Below are 14,751 nucleotides of genomic sequence, written 5' to 3' on the forward strand. Positions count from 1 at the left end.
GAAATCAAGGCAATATGTCTACTAACTAGTTACTGCGCAGTGCGCCCAAACACTATAACAAATTGATAACTCATTTTGTTATTGATAACAAAATGAAACCAAAATAAGTTTAAACTTGTTTTGTTTGATACGATATTATCAGAATATGGCACCTTTTAATGGCGTAGTATTATCGATTCTAACACTAACATTTCATCAACAGTCATTTCTAACTTGGAGCCTAAACGAAGAAAAGTTGTATGGAAATCGGATATGATATCCTCATAGATATGCAGCATAACTATACCATGATTCAACTAAAAGATTAATGATGGACATTGAAGAGACAAAGAAAAGTAAATTTGGAGTCAAAGGACAACTGCCCTTAACCTTCCCGGATAAAAACTAACCATAGGGTGTATGGTGAAAACCATTTTTGCACCATACAGTGTACCAGCTACAATAAAGTGTATTGTGATGAAATGGTTCGCTATACTATACATTTACATTGGATTTTTATGTAACAATATATTATTCTGTTTTTCTTACGTTTGAACCATTCACTTTTCCGAAACATTATTTTTCCGTGAATTTTTAATTATTTCTGGTGTTCGATTTGAATAGGTCGTATGTTTGCTGTGATTCATATGCAGATTCGACCTATTCAAATCGAACACCAGATTTATTCAGTTTAACATTTTTTCCGTGCTTTGTTTTGTTGATGTTTGTGACTTTTTTGATGCAAAGGAAAGCTTTCATAGGAAAGAGAAAAAAGTGAATAAGTTGAAACATCAATTGAAAATCAATAACATGTTTAAATCAGTGGTAAACCAAATGTCCTATTCTAAGAACTGCAGGTCCAAGCAGGGGTCCAAGAGATATGGCGGGCTAGGTGTGTAGAGTGTGATGAGAGAAATACGAATGTAGGCCAACCCGGAATGATGCAGGTCAGATTACCGTAAATCAGTGGATGAGTTCAACACTATTATTTCTGTATTTGCATTTAGGGGAATTTTCTCCTCTTCTCTCATGTGAACTTGCCTTCGACCACAATCGAATCAAATGCGATTGACAAACTTTATCTTTGACGTAGAGCCATCTTTAACACATGGACTGGACTGAACACTGAAATGACTTTTAATATAGGTTCGTCTGCGGGTTCGCTTTTTAACCTAACTTATACTTGAATCGAACTTGACAGTTTTCTCATGAGTTGTTATGTATTTCCGTGTATTTCAAACTTTAGTCAAACTGGAGCCCATGCTGGAGCCTCAATATTGCAATAACGGTTAAGCACGCTGTAATGATACTTATGTACCTCGTCACCCACTTCATGCAACTACATTAGTGGTCTAATAATACTTAGCGCGCTCGGCATAGTTCCATCATGGCGCTCAAAGTGTTGCCACAAATAATGCTTAGTTTGCGAAACCCAGTTATCTGGCTGGTGGGGCATGGGAGCCTAAGCTTCAACTGTTAATGCAATCAGAGACTACTCAGACCTCGACTCAGACTTAGACGTGGGCGATCCAATATGAAGGGTTATCCAAAACGCTCTGGAGAATTCCCAAAGCGCATTCTCATAATGCTAGTAAGCCTAAGATGCCATTAACAGGAGGAAAATGACAAGATAATATAACATTATATGGTTTATGTAATGTAAACCAATACAACATAACAAAAGAGAACCATTCCAAAACCATTTAATTAAATGTATAACCAGTAGTGAAACTACAATTGAAAACAATATATTTACGGTACATTTTATTGTTTGAAACCATATGTGTACCATACAATGTACGGTTTATTAAAACCCACGTATCAGTATCCCGGTCAACCATTTCTTTAGATACCTTTACATTTCTTTATGAAGACCTTTAAAGACGTTCATATTCGAAATCGATAGCGATCGTCATCGTTCCTTGAAGAAATTTAAATAAAATTGAAGTTCCATCGATAACGAATAATAAAAAACGTTATCGATTTAACGATACAAAAATAGTGGGTTCTGTATTATCGACTCACAACAAATTTGCCATAAAGTTAAAAATAGCAACCCACATCTCTCGCCTCCTATGTGTACATGAGTTTTTATGCAATTATTTCCTAACTTGGGATTTGAACTTCACTTACAGGAGCTTGAAGATATCATGTTCATACTTACTTACTGAACCGCAAGCTATTGCTATGAATATGAGTGATTAAATGCATTCATTTTTCGAACAAACTACTAACCTTTAACAGTTTCGAAATGCACATCAGAATCATTAAAAATAATTACCCCGCCATTGGCGAACTGAATCATTGTTGGACCATATTTGGCCAATAAAACAAACAAGGTCCCCGCGCGCGGGAGTGAGTTTTGCTGGAAAACGTAACTCATCCAACACAGTGTGGCCTCAGGAGTGACTTCCTGCTGCCAATATCTGTCCAAAATACCTACCACTAGCATACATTCCCTGCCTACGTTGCTGTCCCCGAGAGCAATCCGGTGAGATGCGGTCTAATCCGGACCTAGGAAGCGTTTAATCTATGCTGGGAGAAACCGTTCTGGTCCTGATTCAATATTGGTTTCTTTTTTTTCAATTCGAGCAAAACCAAAACATTGCTCCTGTCATTGGAGGTATCAGAATGCCTTTGTTCAGCTTCGCCCAACGATACCAAACAGAATGGTAAAGAAGTATCGTGACTAATCTTTGTGTTTCGATACCAATGTGCAAAGTTACATTGATGTCGGAAATTGAATATATTCCGATACATACTCGTGAAGAAAACTAAAGCGTTAGCGATAACATAGAGTTACACGAAATCTAGTTACGTTTCGGTACCGATTTTTATCATATGAACGATAAAGGTCATTATTCAAGTTTTGTTATCGGTCGATGAAGTTGTTTGAATATATGTAACGAAATTATTAGTAAAGAATAGTCGACATTAATCTTTATATTTTGGTAAAGAACTTTAACGAAGTTTGTGAAATGGTTGACCGGGATTTATAACAATTCATTTACAATATAATGTATGGTTTTGCAAAAAAATATATATGGAGAAAACTATTTTTTTATATTGTTACGATACTTAACCACCCGTATAGTATATTGTAAAAATCTTATTTACAATATACTGTATTGGGTTCTACATTATATTTTCTTGTTTTTGTATTTTTATTTTTACAGTGGTGTCTATTGTAAAAATATGGTTTTAAATAGTACTGTTACAATACAACGTTCGGTTTTTCTACTGTATTTTTTATTCGGGTTCCGTAACTCGCGCGGTTGACTACCTGCGTCAACACCACAAAAAAGCGTACAAAAAGCGAGATTTTTTCAACGTGTTGTACAAAATACAACAGCGCGATCGCTCGAGGGTTAATATTTTTGTATAGGTTAATTATATTTCAGCTTTTCCTTCTGATTATATGCACTGCAGCAAAACAAATGTGTGAGATGTTCACGACATCCCAGAGTCACAGGCATCGGGACTCAAATTGAATGACATCGAGCAACGAATTGATTGGCATTCGGCTTCTCAGCTTTTTCCCTCGTTACCCGGGGAAAATGATGACATTGAAAAAATAAGGCATCCGATAGGAAAAATATTTTACTACAATAATTCTATCGGGTATGGCATAATGTCGTTTGACATAGTATTTTGGCATAATGGCCAAATGGCATAATCTGGCATAATTGTCGATTGGTAAAATGGCCGTTTGGCATAACAATAAGTGAAATAGCGTTCATCATTTTCATGTATGATAAATATCTGTGTTATTTTCAAAACTTCAAACATAACGAGATTCATCATTTTGGTACGGAGCTACAATGAATCCTTTTTCGCGCGAGAATACTTTATAAAGGTAAAATATGTGACCTTCAACAGTAGAATGACCGTAAATAACTTCGGTTGGCCATATCTAACTTCATTTGCCTTTAATATAGAATTTAAAAATTTAAAAATATTTGGCAATATATTTAGATTGAAATAACTGATATCTGGGAACTTTTGTATTCTGGGTAGTTTTGTTCTCTTCGTCATGGAAGGCTTTTTAAAACTTGTTGAATTCAAAGTTAGCCTCAAATCTTTCCCAACCAAGCTATACAACCAAGTTTCAGGCAACTTGGCCGATGAGTACCCCCTCATAACGAAGAGAACAAACCTGTCGATAATATCCAGTCATGAGCATGAGCATGAGCATGAGATGACCGTACAATTCGTAGTTGCTACTCCGTTACTGACCAGAACAGTCAACATTGCACAGGGAACCAAAAGAATGGGGCCTGGGTGAAGCTTTCCATCCTCAATGTGCAATTTTGAAGGTACAAAACTTTATATTGTCAGTACCGGCGCCGGCCACATCCTTACGGTCATCGGGGAAGGGAAGGAATGTTAGTGTGACATCCGTTGCTACTAGAGACCGTGTGTACCTCCGCATCCCCACGGTTGTCACAGGAAGGAAGTTTGTTACAAGGGAAGGGAAGGGATAGAAAGTTACATAGATCTGGATTCACATTGGTAAGTAATGTGAGCTATGCAACCCTTGATACGATTTAGTCTTCCGCCAGCCGGCTGTCGGAAGAATACAATAATTTTATTGTATGTTTGTGTATTAAATTTAATTATATACCGGGTATAAATAATTTTTAAACCACCATTATGTCGGATCAACTTGTAATAACGCACGTTCCAAGCTTATCGTTTCTCAGTCAAAAAATAACTGTATGCAATTCCGTTTGGTGTTGCCAATGCTGAAAACCGAAACCCGCGCCGTAGCTTTACGAGAAAACTGGACAACTAAATAACTAAAATCGTTGCTTTTGAGTTTCACCTATGTTCTTGTATTACTTTTTTCATATGCTGTTATTTAGCTGTCACTGTTATTTACTTAGTAAAAAAGACCATTATGATACCCCAACTACCAATCACTCATTCTACAAGCACCTTTACTACGAATTAATACAGCATGATGCTGAAAAACATTTAGATGATTTTCAGGCACAACCTTTGTTTGGGTTTTTTTTACATAAATTTGGAGAAACTATAAAGTATAATGTTGTGTACCAACTGAATTGTTTGTTGTTGAATCGTTTTACAACTATATAGTAAAGATGTTATTCAGTTCTAGCAAAAAATGATTGAAAATAAATAAAATGCTAAATTTTTCAATTACCACGAGAGTTTATGATTAGCACTCATGCTGTGAACAACTATTGTGAAATACAGGTAATCTTCGACACAACGTACCCTCGATAAATCAGGTTTCGAACTCGAGACCCGTCGATTGCCAGCCGCATGCCTTCCTATCTGTGGCATCCTAGAGATGATGAGAACATGAACATCCTGTGGTTTAATAATGATCCCACTTCGACTCCTATTCAGCAGTGGTGAATAATGGTCTGTTTATGGTTAACAACTGAACAACACATTAATTCTGCTGGTGTTCAGTAAAAACACGTGCTTTAAACCCTGTATACTGAGTCCAAGTATGATGAAACGAAAGCGCTTATTTGACTTGTGAAAAACACATTGTACAGATGCATGTGCAAATTTTAACATGAACCTAACAAGAAGCAGAAAAGACTTAAACTATTTTGTAAAGGAATTACTGCAAGTCGAATAAAAATCTTATTAAACGCTTGAAAAGTGTATTAAGTTATCATTGTTAATACCAATACGAAAGGTTGAACATTGGCTACTTTTTCAGTAGGAAAAAGCATTTGTACAGTAATGTGTACAGCATAATTTCAGTATCATTATAATACTAGTATACTATTATAAAGCAACAATCCAGCATGCATGCTTGGTTGCGGCTTGCGTTCGTTAGTTGGGACTGAATTGCATAACTATTTTTTATGGTCGTTATCACTGCAAGTCTGCTTTCAGTGTGACATTGCTGTCAACATGATGATTAGAAGAAGGTGAGGTAATATGCACCCCCTAAGCAAACGTGGTCGAATAACTAAGATTAAGATGTCTTTGTCGCACCCCTGGTGCAACGAACCGACTCCAACAACTTCCAGTGTGGGGACGGTACTGTCACTACCGAACTGTCAGTGCTCACGACAATGAAGAAAACCTATCCTATTGTATTACACGTGTCAGATATAATTAGGCCGTTACAAATATTTATTTCACTTTTTGTCCTACCTCTCTTTGGCTGGTCGAGGGGGGGGGGGGATAAAAATAATAAAGCACTAAATCAGAAAAATATTTAAAACTCATCGGATTTGTTAAAGAATTTCTGGCAAGTTGCGATATTTTGATAAATATTTTTTTATCTGCCCCCTCAAAATGCAAAATCCAGCCAAAAATTTTTGAAGGGGGGGAGACAAAAAGTCAAAATAAAATTTGTATCAGCCTACTAAGCAAAATTGAAAGCGATAAGAGGATGAGATTGTGGTTCATAATTGAAATTTCTTAAAATATATGGAATAAAGTGAATTGAATTCTTATTTTCTCTCTAGATACTATAATAGTTACAAAGCTAAACCTAAAACTTATAATTTGACTAAACTTAATGCTAAAACATTCAACGAACAAACAGGTAAATATTGGAATGCTTTCATGACCACGAAATGTTGCACGACGATCTGCGATATGGACACGGACAGTCGCAAACGACTCAAGAAATTGACAACGCGAACGTCCCCTCTCCTCAGAGTTGCAACACTCACGTTAACCTGGACGAAAAAAATCTGTTTCGGTACGTTCCAGTGGTAAATCATGGTCATGGTGTGTCTATCGAAACTAATGCTTTTATGGATGATGGTTCTTCCGCGACGTTCATGGAGCACAGCCTTCTGCAGGAGCTGAAGCTAAAGGGCAAACCAACTCCGCTATGCCTTAGCTGGACAGCCGATCAGCATCGAGAGGAAACCCGAGCAGGGAATGAGAACTAATTGAAAACAAATTGAGTATTTTAGATATCACGTATTTTGATAACAAAATGAGTTTTCATTTTGTATGACTTAAATGTTAACATAATAAAAACTGATAACAAAAAAATGTACTGGAATATCTAATTGAAAACTAAATGAGTTTTCATTGATAACAAATTGATATCTCATTTTGTTATCAATATTTTTCGACTTGACGTCATACACAGTTTTCAGGGAGTTATCAATTCCATAAGGTAATAACTAAAATTTAATAACAAATTCAGTATTCATTTTGATATTTTGCAAAAAAAAAATCGCCGCTATCAATGGCGAATATTATCGATTTCATCTTACTTTATATCCATATCGTTTCATGTACCAACATTTAATCACTCATTTATGTCAAGGTGTGAGAAACATTGGAGCACTGTGAAACTCGTCGTTATTTTCATACGAAAGTTCGAATGGGGCAGTTTTAAAATATTGAACTGAAAATAATCACTCTGTAGTTCAAATTTCAAAAATATATAATAAACCGTATTTGCCACTGCTCCGAAATAAAAGATTCAACGGTTGAAAATTGGAAAACAAAATGTTGGTATCCTTTTAAAACACAGATGACTCTGTACGACGGTAGAATAAGATTTATATTGGCTGATGGCACAAATGTCCCAAATAGCGGATAACGTGCCTCTGGAGCCGGCCTTCTGATACCTGACTAATGATGTAATATTGGATGAATCAATAAAATTGGACAGTATTTTTTTTTTAGATTTTAGCTAGGTATCATGATAGATATGAACTTGACAATATTCAATACCGAACGCGAACACACGAAGAATGTAAAAAATAGGACATGACCCACTTATAACAGTAGGAAACTACGACACATGAATGCAAATTCAATGTTAGCTTAAAATATATCTTTTAAATATTGTTTTCATTGTTATGAAAAAGTTTGTAAAGAAAAATGTTTCAAACTAACGATCATTATTTTGTAAAAAAAAAATAAAATGGTTTTGAAGGTACTGACAATTTCCTGAAATCTGTGTCCGTTGGCAAAGCTGCAAAGGGGCTTCATGGGGACATGTCACGTTCCAGTACGATCGTAATTTCGTATAAAAGCAGCGGGGCAGCACGGATGTCAATCACGAATAGATGTGCCGTAGTCCATATGAATTTGACATGTTTGGGAAATGAGCCATTTTACGAAGTGACAACAATGTTGATGATGATATTGATTTTCACGGGTTTGGACGCTACCTCCTGTCAAAATTTCATTCATAGAATCGGCTCGTAAAATGGACTATTGACACTTTTGGGATCTGGGATGTGCACGACATTTGCGTATTAGTCATTACCATAAGTTATTACTTAAGTAAAACGTGTAAAACTAGCAAAATGTTATCAAAATTTAAGGACAAATGTCTTAAAATCCCGCTTCAACAGTGTATCAGAACTTCAGACGCACAAGTCTCAAGAAGCGAGCTTCAAACAAAAGTGCATTTTATTATTCTGTTCTTGCTCACTTGTAATAAGCTTAAAATAAGAAGATCAGGTGCGCTGGTTTTGTTTACGAAGGGATTTGTGCACTCGAAATCGTGAGTAGATGCCAAAGTCGGCCATTGTAGCGGTCATTTTGGGATTCTAACAAGTCTGTCCTTAAGCATGCAATCGTTCGAAATTACACGACAAGGACGAGATAGCAAATAAATCAGTAAGAAATTGTGTGATGCATCAATTTTCAGCACAAACAATTTTGAACGTGTTTTTGTTGTGAGCTACGGGGATTTTGCCTTTCGCTGGCTCCCTGTATAAAAGTTTAAAATGTGGAATTTAATTGCATATAATCTATGATTTATGTTTTTATTACAACAAGTTATCACTTCCAAATTTTAATTTATTTCATGTGCGCAGAATTGCAAAAAGGGTGCGCAGAAATAGGACAAATTTAGAATTTCTTTAATTTTACATGAAAAATCAATATTTTGTATAAACATCATATTTTTCACTTATTAACAAGGCATATAACTATGTACTGTCAAAAATTCTGACAAATCGGTTCGAATTGCAATTTATTACTGCTCAATGAAATAGAAAAGGTCTTAGGTGCGCAGAATATGAGTCCTCCACGGTAAATTTAATGCTAAAAACATGTTAAACCTATTTTGGATTTTTGAAATCAAATCTTGTTATCATTGAGTTTTTGATATGATAACAAAATGATATCTCAATTTGATATTAAATTTAAAAAAAACCAAACGAAACGAAAACTCGTTTTGATTTTATTTTGTTATCAATAAAAAAATAAGTTATCAATTTGTTATAGTTTTGTTCTCATTCCCTGCACGGGAATTGCCTGCTCGGGATTCCAGTACATTATTTTGTTATCATTTTTGTTATGTTAACACTTAAGTCATACAAAATGAAAACTCACTTTGTTATCAAAATTCGTGATATCTAAATAACTCAATTTGTTTTCAATTAGTTCTCATTCCCTGCTCGGGTTATGTCCGTTTTTGTTGATTCTCATTTTAGTACTGTTTTTATTTTTGAAAATTGTCTTTTTAGTCCACATCCCTAGCACTATCAGCGTTGGTCCAAACAGCTCCAAACTATAGAAAAGATTTAATACAATCAATCGAAAAACGTAAGACCGTTCGCAATGCTGTTTTATTTTGTATGGCGAGTTTTAAAATTTTTAAAACTCGCCATACAAAATAAAACAGCATTGCGAACGGCCTTTAAAAATCTCTAATTTGTTATAAATAGGTTACGTTAGTCAAAGTCGAAGTCTGGAGCTCGATTTGAATAGGTCGTATGTACATTTGTCGATATATTGTCTATCCGGTTGGAATCAAGACCGACATTCAATCAAAAATTGCAATTTTCTTGGTCCATAAGTGTCGCAACTGTTTCGCATCTAGTGCGCTGTGTTGCTGACAACAATGGGAAGGATGCGCACTACTTTTGACATGATTAAAAAAACGTCGCCAGTTGGGTCGCGTCGCGACTTCATTGTGCGAAGTCCGGTTTGGTGGCGGCCCGACAATAAAATTCGATCAGTTTGTTTTAGTTATTGTAGCAATAGGGAAGATATTTTGGAGATTTTTAATGATGGAACGGAAAGCCTGTTTTGTGATGAATCTGCTGTATGTATCAACTTTGTTCAATTTCAATGGTTTTGGTATAATAAGCGAATCCAACTGATCGAATTTTTAATCGACAAAAGTACATACGACCTTTTCAAATCGAGCTCCAGAAGTATTCAGTCTTTGTCGATTTCGTCAAATATGCGTCTTAACCCTTTATAAGGCAGTGGCAACTATATTGCCACCTTATACACATATTTTTTTCTGTTCGTTTAGAAAATTTTTACAACTTCTGTTTTAACTAATGGACACATTAGACCTTTGTGAACACTCATGATTTTTTTTGAGCCATAACAAATATGAATGGGCTTTTTTAGAACAAAATGTCTCTCCAAAAACTGCAATTCTTGAGAGCATCAAGGTTTAAGCTTAGTACTCAGATCGCAAGAAATGAGGTCAAGGAAAAAAGTGCATTTTTACCAAAGTAATTTTGACAATCGATCTTGAGAGAGAAAAAAGAAAAAAAAATCGACGAAACTCTTTGTTTACCAATCTGACTGACTTGGAATGGAACCGGGACAATCGGCAAGAACAAGCGAACTCCCCTCCCAGGAGCAGGCATGAATCTACTGATCTGGACCACAGCAAACTGGAAGATTGACCAGCAATTCGAAGCGCTCCAGCTTCATTTGACCGGTGATATTCTGAGCGGGCCAACTGGCTGTTTGCTGCAACCAGACACGATTTGTTATAGAAAATATCGCGCTGCTGGAAAAATGTGATTTTGAATTCGAAAAGGAATTGCTTCGGGTGTTCGGAAAATCCACCGGAGCCTCCTCCAGGGATTCCTCCAGGAATTCCGTAGAGGATTCTTCCTAGAAATTCCATCGGTGATTCCTCCAGCAATTTGTGCAGATATAACTCCAGGAATTCCTCCGGGGATTCATCCTTAAAATCCTTCTAAACTTCCTCCAGGGGTTCTTCCGGGAACTCCTCTGAGGATTCTTTCAGAAATTTATCTGAAGACTCCTTCAGAAATTCCTCCAGGAATTTCATCGGTGATTCCTCCAGGAATTTCCCGGGGATTCATCCATAAAATCCTTCCGGGGATTCTTTCAGGAATTTCTCCAAGGATTCCTTCGGAGATTCCTCCAGGAATTCCTTCGGAGATTCATCTGTGAATTCCTTTGGAGATTCATCCGTGAATTCCTTCGGAGATTCCTTCAGGAATTCCATCGGAGATTCCTCCGGGGTTTCTTCCAGAGATTCATCCATGGAAGCCTTCTAGGATTCCTCCAGGACTTTTTCCGGGGATTCGTTCAGAAATTGAACCGGGGATGCCTTCAGAAATTCTTCCAGGGATCCCTTCAGAGATTCCTCCGAAAATTGCATTGAAGATTCTTCCGGGAATTCCATCGGAGATTCCTCCGACGTTTCCTCCAGGAGTTCCTCCGGGGATTCCTCCAGGAATTTCTGCGGAGATTCCTCCAGGAATTCCTGCGGAGATACCTCCAGGAATTCCTGCGGAGATACCTCTAGGAAATCCTCCGGGGATTCCTCCAGGGATTTCTCCAGGAATTCCTCCGGGGATTCCTCCAGGAATTCCTCCGGGGATTCCTCCAGGAATTCCTCCGGGGATTCCTCCAGCAATTCCTCCGGGGATTCCTCCAGGAATTCCTCCGGGGATTCCTCCAGGAATTCCTCCGGGGATTCCTCCAGGAATTCCTCCGGGGATTCCTCCAGGAATTCCTCCGGGGATTCCTCCAGGAATTCCTCCGGGGATTCCTCCAGGAATTCCTCCGGGGATTCCTCCAGGAATTCCTCCGGGGATTCCTCCAGGAATTCCTCCGGGGATTCCTCCAGGAATTCCTCCGGGGATTCCTCCAGGAATTCCTCCGGGGATTCCTCCAGGAATTCCTCCGGGGATTCCTCCAGGAATTCCTCCGGGGATTCCTCCAGGAATTCCTCCGGGGATTCCTCCAGGAATTCCTCCGGGGATTCCTCCAGGAATTCCTCCGGGGATTCCTCCAGGAATTCCTCCGGGGATTCCTCCAGGAATTCCTCCGGGGATTCCTCCAGGAATTCCTCCGGGGATTCCTCCAGGAATTCCTCCGGGGATTCCTCCAGGAATTCCTCCGGGGATTCCTTCAGGAATTCCTCCGGGGATTCCTCCAGGAATTCCTCCGGGGATTCCTCTAGGAATTCCTCCGGGGATTCCTCCAGGAATTCCTCCGGGGATTCCTCCAGGAATTCCTCCGGGGATTCCTCCAGGAATTCCTCCGGGGATTCCTCCAGGAATTCCTCCGGGGATTCCTCCAGGAATTCCTCCGGGGATTCCTCCAGGAATTCCTCCGGGGATTCCTCCAGGAATTCCTCCGGGGATTCCTCCAGGAATTCCTCCGGGGATTCCTCCAGGAATTCCTCCGGGGATTCCTCCAGGAATTCCTCCGGGGATTCCTCCAGGAATTCCTCCGGGGATTCCTCCAGGAATTCCTCCGGGGATTCCTCCAGGAATTCCTCCGGGGATTCCTCCAGGAATTCCTCCGGGGATTCCTCCAGGAATTCCTCCGGGGATTCCTCCAGGAATTCCTCCGGGGATTCCTCCAGGAATTCCTTCGGGGATTCCTCCAGGAATTCCTCCAGGAATTCCTCCGGGGATTCCTCCAGGAATTCCTCCAGGAATTCCTCCGGGGATTCCTCCAGGAATTCCTCCGGGGATTCCTCCAGGAATTCCTCCGGGGATTCCTCCAGGAATTCCTCCGGGGATTCCTCCAGGAATTCCTCCGGGGATTCCTCCAGGAATTCCTCCGGGGATTCCTCCAGGAATTCCTCCGGGGATTCCTCCAGGAATTCCTCCGGGGATTCCTCCGGGGATTCCTCCAGGAATTCCTCCGGGGATTCCTCCAGGAATTCCTCCGGGGATTTCTCCAGGAATTCCTCCGGGGATTCCTCCAGGAATTCCTCCTGGGATTCCTCCAGGAATTCCTCCTGGGATTCATCCAGGAATTCCTCCTGGGATTCCTCCTGGGATTCCTCCAGGAATTCCTCCTGGGATTCCTCCAGGAATTCCTCCGGGGATTCCTCCAGGATATCCTCCGGGAATTCCTCCGGGGATTCCTCCAGGATATCCTCTGGGGATTCCTCCAGGAATTCCTCCAGGGATTCCTCCAAGGATTCTTTAGGTAGTTCCTCCATGAATTCCTTCAGGAATTTCACCACGATTTCTTCCGGTAATTTCTCCAAGAATTCCTTCGAGAATTCCTCCAGAGATCCTTCCATGAATTCCTGCAGGTTTTCTCCCAAGAATTTCTTCGGGGATTCCTCCAGGAATTCATTCAGTAAATTCTCCATGAATTCATTCGAGAATTTCACCAGGAATTCTTTCGGGAATTTCTCCAGGAATTCCTCCAGAGATTCTTCCAGGAGTTCCTCCAGAAATTTCTCCAGGAAATCCTCCAGAGATTCTTCCAAGAATTCCTCCAAGTTCCTTTAGAGATTTCTCTAGGAATTCTTCTAGGGATTTCTCCAGGAATTCCTCTAGGGATTTCTCCAGGAATTCTTCTAGAGATTTCTCCAGGAATTCCTCTACGGATTTCACCAGGAATTCCTCTAGAGATTTCTCCAGGATTTTTTTTTTGGGATTTCTCCAGGAATTCCTCTAGGGATTTCTTCAGGAATTCCTCTAGAGATTTCTCCAGGAATTCTTGAAGAAATCCTTCATGGAATTCCTCGAGGAAGTCTTCCAGAAATTCCTTCCGGAATTTCTCCAGGGAATCCTCCCTTAATTCTTCCAGGGATTCGTCAAGGAATTCCTCTACGGATTCTTCAAGAGATTCCTCCAGGTATTCCATAACAAATCCCTCATGGGATTCTTTCAGGAAGTCTTCAAGGGATTCCTCCCGGTATTCCTCCAGGGATTCTTCCCTCAATTTCTCCAGGGATTCCTTAGGAATTTCTCCGGGGATTCTTAAGGGAATACCTCCAAGGATTTTTCCAGGATTATTCCTCCAGAGATTCCTAAAAGAATCCCTAATGGGATTCTCTCGGGAAGTTCTCCAGGGAATTCTCCAGAAATTGCTCAAGGCAATCATCTATAAATTCCTTCAGGAATTTATCCTGGTATTTCTCTTGGGATTCCTCAGGACTGGATCTAAGGGGGGGCTGGGCCCCACATCCGGGCCTCCACATCCGCTCCTGCCCCGGACCCCTACAATCCTTAATCCGGGCCTGAATTCTACCATGACTTCTGCCTGATATTCCTCCATGATTTCTGCGTGGGATTTTTCCAGTATGTCCCTGGCATTCCAAAGTATTTGTAAAATTCTCCGATGGAAATCCTTGAAGAAATTTCTAAAGAAATCCCGAAAGGAGTAACTAAAGAAATCCAAAAAGAAATTTATTTAAAAATTCCAGAAGCAATTTCTGGAGAAATCCCAGAAGCGATTTCTGGAGAAATCCCAAAACAAAATTCCTAAAAACACCCTAGAAGAGATTTCTGGAAGAATCCCCGAAGGAACTTCTGGAACAATCCCCGCAGGAATACCTGGAGGATTCGCAGAAGGAATTTCTGGAGGATTCCCAGAAGAAATTACTTGAGATACTTCCGATGGAATTCCCTGAACAACGGAAGAATAATTTGAGGCGTCTCCAAAGAAATTCGTTGAGAAATCCCGAAAGGAATTCCTGGAGGAATACTCGATGGAATTCCTGGAGAAATCTCCGAAGGAATTGGATTTTGAGAAATTCGTTGAGAAATCCTTAAAGGAATTCCTGGGGGAATACTCGAAGGAATTCCTGGAGGAATC

The sequence above is a fragment of the Aedes albopictus genome, chromosome 3 (assembly GCF_035046485.1).
Source record: "Aedes albopictus strain Foshan chromosome 3, AalbF5, whole genome shotgun sequence".
Lineage (NCBI taxonomy): Eukaryota > Metazoa > Arthropoda > Insecta > Diptera > Culicidae > Aedes > Aedes albopictus.